Source organism: Physeter macrocephalus, chromosome 15 (assembly GCF_002837175.3).
Source record: "Physeter macrocephalus isolate SW-GA chromosome 15, ASM283717v5, whole genome shotgun sequence".
Classification (NCBI taxonomy): domain Eukaryota; kingdom Metazoa; phylum Chordata; class Mammalia; order Artiodactyla; family Physeteridae; genus Physeter; species Physeter macrocephalus.
In genome coordinates this window covers 20,650,417-20,659,332 of record NC_041228.1, presented here as the reverse complement: position 1 = coordinate 20,659,332, position 8,916 = coordinate 20,650,417, and the positions used below count along the sequence as shown (strand labels likewise).

General features: G+C 44.5%; 1 pseudogene; it reads left to right on the top strand.

Moving 5' to 3' along the window:
• Positions 1 to 4,415: 4,415 nt before the first annotated feature.
• LOC112066399 (uncharacterized) lies at positions 4,416 to 5,837 on the top strand (annotated as a pseudogene).
• Positions 5,838 to 8,916: the final 3,079 nt, after the last annotated feature.

Below are 8,916 nucleotides of genomic sequence, written 5' to 3'. Positions count from 1 at the left end.
GCAGTGAAAAGAACTGTGAGCGGAGACTACTCCTAGAAACGACACGCAAAGGCATCTCTGGTCCATTTAGATATTTATTCAGAAATTTTCATTTAATGTCCTATGTTATTTCAATTCTTTTCACCCTGCAAAAGTCACTTCAGGAAATCATCTTTCCTTATGATATCAATTTTCACAGGATCAAGTTCTTGATTGGCCCAGGATGTAAAAGTCCATACTCTCTTGGCCACACAGCAAACATGTCTTGCCTCTGTCTATAACGTTTCGGTTGCTTCTGAAATCATTCTCTAAACCTGTAATGTGTCCATGCCACTTGTGTGTAGACACTTGGAAAGTGGGGTCACTAATCTAAATACAAAATTCTAACACCAAACACTGGTTATCATTCTGCACCTGCAGAGGGACTTGTAGAGTGACACAGCCTTATATAAGCTACCTGACACCAAATCCTCCTGGGGATGGGAGGGTCTGCTCAGATTCTAATCCTACGGCAAGAATTCATTGAGTATCTCCTTTAACATGCCCTTCTTTTCTTAAAGCTAACTTTTTAAAACACCATCTCATTTAGCTGTGAGAAAGCAGGTGCAAAAGCCACTTTTGTGCTCATTGCAAACATTTATTTTTCTTCCTGACACACTTGAAAATCCAGAACGACTGCAGCCTATCCTGATCCTTAAGCCGTATTCTCTGTAAGCAGAACATGTGACTGACACAATATAGTCTCATGGCTAGCTGGATATATTTTACAGTAAAATCTGTGTATTGAAGCATGAATAAAAAAATACATGTACATCTTACAGAGAAATAATAAAATGCTCATGTACTCACCAAAGACTTGAGATATCCAGCATTACAACCCCCTCAGTTCCCTGTGAACCCACCCCAATCATATTTTCCTTCCTCCCATCCAGAGGTGACCACCATTCTGGGTGGTCTTACAGACATCTATAGAACACTCGATGCAACAACAGCAAAATACGTTCTTATCAACTGCACATGTAACATTCTCCAGGACAGACCATATGTTAGGCCATAAAACAAGTCTCAGTAAATTTAAAAGTACTAAAATCATATGATACGTTCTTAGACCACAATGGAATAAAAGTAAAAATAAATAACAGAAGCAATTTGGGGAAATTCACATAAATGTGGAAATTAAATAGTACAAAACTAAATAACCAACGGATCAAATAAAAACAAATCACAAGGGAGATTAGAAAGAGATTAATAAAAGTGAGAACAAAACATACTAAAATTTATGGGATGCAGATAAAGCCGTGATTAAAGTGAAACTTACAACTATAAATACCTATATTTAAAAAGAAGACCTCAAATTAATAACCTAACCTTCCACCTTAAAAATATAAAACAATAAAGCCAACTAACCCAAAGTTAGTAAAAGGAAAATAATAATAATAATGATGATAATAATAATAAAGAATAGAGTGGAAATAAATGAAACCAAAAATTAAAAATAGAGAAAAATCAATAAAACAAAAGTTGGATCTTTGAAAAGATCCACAAAACTGACAAAATTTTAGCTAGACTGACTAAAGAAAAAAGTAACACTAAAACTACTAAAATCAAGAAAGAAAGGACATCACTACCAATCTTTCAAAATTATAAGAATTATAAGGAAATTCTGTGAATAATTGTGTGCCAACAAATTAGATAACCTAGATAAAATAAAGGCCTAGAAAGACACAAACTATCAAAATTGACTCAAAAGAAAAAGTCTAATAGAGCTAAAAGAAGTAAAAGGATTGAATTAGTAATCAAAAAATTCCCAAAAAGAAAAGCCCAGGGCCAAGACGATTTTGCTGGTGAATACTACCAAATGTTTACAGCAGAATTATTAACAATCCCTCACAAATTTTTCCAAAAAATAGGAGGAAAGGAACACTTCTCGAGTCATTATCTGAGGCCAGTATTACCCTGATGCCAAAACCAGACAAAGAAATCACTAAAAAAGAAAACTATAAATCAACATATCTTATGAATATAGATGCAAAAAGTATCAACAAAATAGTGGCAAACTGAATCCAGCAACATGAAAAAGGATTTATCCCAGGAATGCATAGTTGGTTCAACAAATAAAAATCAATCAAAGGAATACACCAAATTAATAGAATAAAAGACCAAAAAAAAGAAATCATCTCCATACATGTAGAAAAAGCATTTGACAAAATTCAATATTATTATCATCTAGGATAAAGACACCCAACAGTAACAGAAGGCAACTTCCTCAACGTGATAAAGGGTATCTATGAAAATCCCACAGCGAACATTATATTTAACAGTGAAACAGTGATTTCACTGTTTCACTTTCACTCTAAGATCAGGAACAAGACAAAGATGCCTATTCAACATAATACTAAAGGTTCTAGCAAGGAAAGTCAGGAAAGAAAAGTTTTTAAGGATGACATCATCTTGCATGCAGAAAATCCTAATTCACTAAAAAAAGCTGTTAGAGTTAATGAAACTAGTTCAGCGAGATTGCAGGATACAAGATCAACATACAAAAATCAACTGCATTCTTTACACTAGCAATAAACAAGCCAAAAATGAAATTAAGAATGCAATTTCATTTACAATAGCATGAAAATAACATTCTTAGAAATAAAATTAACAAATAAGTCCAAGACTTGTACACTAAAGACTACAAAACTTCATCAAAAGAATTTAAATACCTAAATACAGAGGAAGACACCTGTGTTCATGAAAGACTTAATATTTTAAGACAGCAATTCCTCCCAAATTATCCACCAGTTCAATGGACTCTCTATCAAAATTTCAGCCACTCTTTTCTACAGAAAGTAACAAACTTACCCTAATATTCCCATAGAAATGAAAATGACTAAGCAAAGGCGAAATAATCTTGAAAAAGAAGAACAAAGTTAAAGACTCACTTCCCATTCTCAAGACTGGTGCTGGCAAAAGGATAAGACAACCTGAACAATGGAATCGAATTTTGACAAACAGACCCATTTATGGTCAATTTATTTTCAACAAAGGTACCAAGAAAATTCAATGGGGGAAAATAGTCTCTGCAATAAATGGTGCTAAGACCACTGGATGAAAAGAATGAAGTTGGACCACTATGTCATACCATATACGAAAATTAACTAAAAAAATGAAATACCTAAACTTAAAGGCTAAAATTCGAAAACTCGCAGGATAAAAACAGGTATAAATCTTTGAGATTTGGATTAGGCAACGGTTCTTAGATATGACACCAAAAGCACAGGCAACAAAATAAAAATTAAAGAGGTTGGACCGTGGAGAGAGTGAGGGTTGGGTATATCTTCAAGCTGAGGAGGCGCCCACCACCCATACTGGCGGTTCCTCAGGAGTCAAAGGGCCCGCCATCTCTCTTGCTCCTGTGGCAGGGCGCTGCCCGGCTTCCCTGCTGTTCCCTGCCCGGCGTGGCTGCGGCCTGGACTGCGAGAGCGCGGGCGCCCACCCAGATGGAGCAAGGGACCGCTACCACACACACACCGAGCTCCTGGCCATCTTGTAGCGCTTCAAGCAGAACCCGAAGGAGCTCAGGATTACCTGGATCCCGCGGGTGTGTGACCGGAGGGGCCCGACCCTGTCCCTGAATTCCGGGGTACTGGAGCCGCTGGGTGAGCTGACCAGCGACGCTCTCTTCAACGCCCGCTGCCAGGCCCTGAGGAACGGCTGCAGGACGCGGCTTACCTGGCGGCCGCCGGCCTGGCGCCAGGGCTGGGAGTCCTTTCGACTTCGGGGCCACGGAGCTGCCCTTCCGCTCCTGCAGCACGCTGCGGGAGGGCATCCAGCACCCAGCCAGCGCGCAAGCCGGGCGTGCTCCCCGGTTTCTACAGTGAGACGCCCTCCTCGCCCTCCTCGCCCTCCGCGCTTGCTGGAGCACGTGACCTTCACGCGGGGCCTGCAGCGGCACCCGCTGAAGGCCACGCCCTCTGAGCTGCCGTTCTCCACGGTCAGCCTGCTGGTGCAGGGCCTGATGGCGCAGGAGGCGGTGATGGAGACCCGTGGCATCGCCGACGTCAGTCTGCTCTGGTTGCTCTGGTGCCAGAGGCAGCACGGCCGCGACAAGTTCACGCTGAGACCCAACCCGACGTGAAAGGACCTCACGGGCTGGCTCCCGAGCTTCGGCGTGCCCGAGGACAGGATGACCAAGCAGCCCACCAAGGGCCTCCTGGGGCCGTGCATCAGTGAGACTGAGACGCAGCCATGCTGCCCACGGGTTCCGGAAGGAACTGCCGCCGTGACCCCCTCCTCCAACGAGGCCTGCGGGGAGGGGCAGCCGGTGCACCGTGACTAGGCCTCCCCTCACCCCAGCCCCGGGACTGTCCATTGGCACTGGATGGAGATGGGGGCTCTAAATTTTAGGGGAGACCACAGGGCAGAGAGATGGGGACATTGTAGGGGAGATGCAACAATGGAATCGAATTTTGACAAACAGACCCATTTATGGTCAATTTATTTTCAACAAAGGTACCAAGAAAATTCAATGGGGGAAAATAGTCTCTGCAATAAATGGTGCTAAGACCACTGGATGAAAAGAATGAAGTTGGACCACTATGTCATACCATATACGAAAATTAACTAAAAAAATGAAATACCTAAACTTAAAGGCTAAAATTCGAAAACTCGCAGGATAAAAACAGGTATAAATCTTTGAGATTTGGATTAGGCAACGGTTCTTAGATATGACACCAAAAGCACAGGCAACAAAATAAAAATTAAAGAGGTTGGACCGTGGAGAGAGTGAGGGTTGGGTATATCTTCAAGCTGAGGAGGCGCCCACCACCCATACTGGCGGTTCCTCAGGAGTCAAAGGGCCCGCCATCTCTCTTGCTCCTGTGGCAGGGCGCTGCCCGGCTTCCCTGCTGTTCCCTGCCCGGCGTGGCTGCGGCCTGGACTGCGAGAGCGCGGGCGCCCACCCAGATGGAGCAAGGGACCGCTACCACACACACACCGAGCTCCTGGCCATCTTGTAGCGCTTCAAGCAGAACCCGAAGGAGCTCAGGATTACCTGGATCCCGCGGGTGTGTGACCGGAGGGGCCCGACCCTGTCCCTGAATTCCGGGGTACTGGAGCCGCTGGGTGAGCTGACCAGCGACGCTCTCTTCAACGCCCGCTGCCAGGCCCTGAGGAACGGCTGCAGGACGCGGCTTACCTGGCGGCCGCCGGCCTGGCGCCAGGGCTGGGAGTCCTTTCGACTTCGGGGCCACGGAGCTGCCCTTCCGCTCCTGCAGCACGCTGCGGGAGGGCATCCAGCACCCAGCCAGCGCGCAAGCCGGGCGTGCTCCCCGGTTTCTACAGTGAGACGCCCTCCTCGCCCTCCTCGCCCTCCGCGCTTGCTGGAGCACGTGACCTTCACGCGGGGCCTGCAGCGGCACCCGCTGAAGGCCACGCCCTCTGAGCTGCCGTTCTCCACGGTCAGCCTGCTGGTGCAGGGCCTGATGGCGCAGGAGGCGGTGATGGAGACCCGTGGCATCGCCGACGTCAGTCTGCTCTGGTTGCTCTGGTGCCAGAGGCAGCACGGCCGCGACAAGTTCACGCTGAGACCCAACCCGACGTGAAAGGACCTCACGGGCTGGCTCCCGAGCTTCGGCGTGCCCGAGGACAGGATGACCAAGCAGCCCACCAAGGGCCTCCTGGGGCCGTGCATCAGTGAGACTGAGCCGCAGCCATGCTGCCCACGGGTTCCGGAAGGAACTGCCGCCGTGACCCCCTCCTCCAACGAGGCCTGGGGAGGGGCAGCCGGTGCACACCGTGACTGCCTCTCCTCACCCCAGCCCCGGGACTGTCCATTGGCACTGGATGGAGATGGGGGCTCTAAATTTTAGGGGAGACCACAGGGCAGAGAGATGGGGACATTGTAGGGGAGATGCAATGCCTCTGCCAGTGCTCACCCCAGCCCCGGGACTGTCCATTGGCACTGGATGGAGATGGGGGCTCTAAATTTTAGGGGAGACCACAGGGCAGAGAGATGGGGACATTGTAGGGGAGATGCAATGCCTCTGCCAGTGCCCCCCCCTCCCCAAGCACCCCCAGGATGGACTGAAGGACTGCCCACCCGCTCTCCAGTCTAGAGTAAGCAGGCTGCCCCTTGGCTGCGTGTTTGAGGAGCGTGGACAGAAGAGGCCCACTGGCACGATGGGTGGACCCAGCTGTGCACCCACTCTCTGCCACACAGGCCCCAAGGCACTAGAGCCAAGCAGGGAGACCCCATGGCCCACGATGTGGAAGCATCCTGAAATTTGTACCCTTTGGCTTAAGGGATTTTTTGATGTAATATTTTTACTTAATGCTTTATTTTAAGCATATATAATACTTTGGTTTTAGGGGTGCTCATTTCCCCCTTTGTAATAGTTTCCCTCTTCAGATTTTTTTTTTTTCAGTGTCTTTACGTTTTAAAGTGTACTTTCCTGGGGAAGAGGCAGGCAGTGTCTTCTGGTTTCTCTAGCTGCATAAAGTGGTCTCCAGCTCGCCAGGGAAGCCCCAGCCGGTGTCTTTATACCACATCTGGGTTAAGGGTGTTGGGGCCAGGAATCACAGCTTTGTGAGGAGGGACAGAGGCCTAGCAGGCGGTGCTGGGTACACCAACTCACATTAAATAGTGTGCACATCCAAAAAAAAAAAAATGTAAGTTGAACTTCAACAAAATTAAAAACTACTTTTATGTTGCAAATGATACCATCAGTAATGCAAAGGGGAAACCTATAGAATGGTAGATATTACTTTTTAAGTCATATATCTCTTATAGGTCTGTATCCAGAATATTATAAAGAACTCTTCCGACTTAATAAGAAAAAAGACAACCAAATTTTAAAATGAGCAAAGGATTTGAATATTTTCATAACAAGATATACAATGGGCCAATAGGCACATGAAAAGATGTTCAACACAATACTCACTGGAGAAATGCAAAACCACAATGAGATACCACTTCACACTCACTCTGGTGTTGGTGAGAATATAGAGAAATTGGGACTCTCATGAATTGCTGGTGGGAATGTAAAATGGTAGAGCTGCTTTGAAAAACAGTTTGGCAATTCCTCAAAAAGTTAAACATGGAATTACATAAGACCCAGCAAGTCTACTCCTAGGTACATACCCAAGATAGTTGGGTATATGTAAGTTTAAACACATACACCCTTATACACCTTTGGATATATACAAATATAATCATATGTCCGTACAAAAACTTGTTTATGAATGTTCATAAAACCATTATTCATAGTAGCCAAAAGGTTGAAATAACCCAAATGTCTATCAACTGATGAATGAAAAACAAAAGGTAGTATAGCCATACATGGAATATTATTTGAACATGAAAAAGATTAAGGACTGATACTTGCTACAGCATAGATGAGGCCTGAAAACATTATGCAAAGCAAAAAAAAAAACCAGTCTCAAAAGGCCACATATTGTACGATTCCATTTATATGTAACATCCCAAATAGGTGAACCCTTAGTGAGAGAAAGTAGGTTAGTGGTTGCCAGGGGCTAAGGGGAGGGAAACGTGGGGCATCACTGCCAGTAGCTGCAGGGTTTCTTTCTGGGGTAATGAAAATGTTCTGGAATTAGTGATGATGGTTGCACATATTTGTGACTACACTAAACTTTAGTGAATTGTCCACTTTAAAATGGTGGACTTTGTGGTATGTGAATTATATTTCAGTTTTTTGGTTGTTGTTGTTGTTTTTTGTTTTTTGCGGTACACGGGCCTCCCACCGCTGCAGCGTCTCCCACTGCGGAGCACAGGCTCCGGACGCGCAGGCCCAGCGGCCACGGCTCATGGGCCCAGCCGCTCCGCGGCACATGGGATCCTCCCGGACCGGGGCACAAACCCGCATCCCCTGCATCGGCAGGCGGACTCTCAACCACTGCACCACCAAGGAAGCCCTATATTTCAATTTTAAAAATCAACCTTTGGCTTATTGATCCTCTCTATTATGTGTGTGTTTTCTATTTCATTAATTACCACTCCAATCTTCATTCTGCTGTTTTTTTTCTAATTCCTTAAGTTAGAAACCTAGTTCATTATGTCTGAGCCCTCATTATTATTTTTCCTTCCAGAGCATTTTATTGATTTGATTTATATTTACAATTTTATTGGATTATAGTTGATTTACAATATTGTGTTTCAAGTGAACAGCAAAGTGATTCAGTTATATATGTATTTTACAGATTATTTTCCATTATCGTTTATTACAAGATGTCGAATATAGTTCCCTGTGCTATACAGTAAATCCTTGTTACTTATCTCTTTTATGTATAGTAGTTTGTATCTGTTAATCCCATACTCCAAATTTATCCTCACCCCCTTCCTTTCTCTTTTGGTAACTGTAAGTTTGTTTTCTGTGTCTGTGAGTCTGTTTCTGTTGTGTATATAGATTCATTTGAATTACCTTTTAGATTCCACGTATAAGTGATACATAATATTTGTCTTTCTCTATACTTCACTTAGTATAATGTTCTCTAGGTCCATCCATGTTGCTGCAAATGGCAATATTTCATTCTTTTTTATGGCTCTTAAGCCAATCATCTGTGGATGGGAACTTGGGTTGTTTCCATTTCCAGCTATTATACATAGTGCTGCTATGAACATTGGGGTGCACGTATCTTTTGAATTAGATTCTGTCTTTTCCAGATATATGCCCAGGAGGGGGATTGCCAGATCATACAGTAGCTCTATTTTTAGTTTTTTAAGTAACCTCTATACTGTTTTCCATAGTGGCTGCACCAATTTACATTTCCACCAACAGTGTAGGAGGGTTCCTTTTTCTCCACACCCTTTCCAGCATGTATTATTTGTAGACTTTTTGATGCTGGCCATTCTGACCAGTGTGAGATAATACCTCACTGTGGTTTTGATTTGCATTTCTCTAATAATTAGTGATGTTGAGCATCTTTTCATGT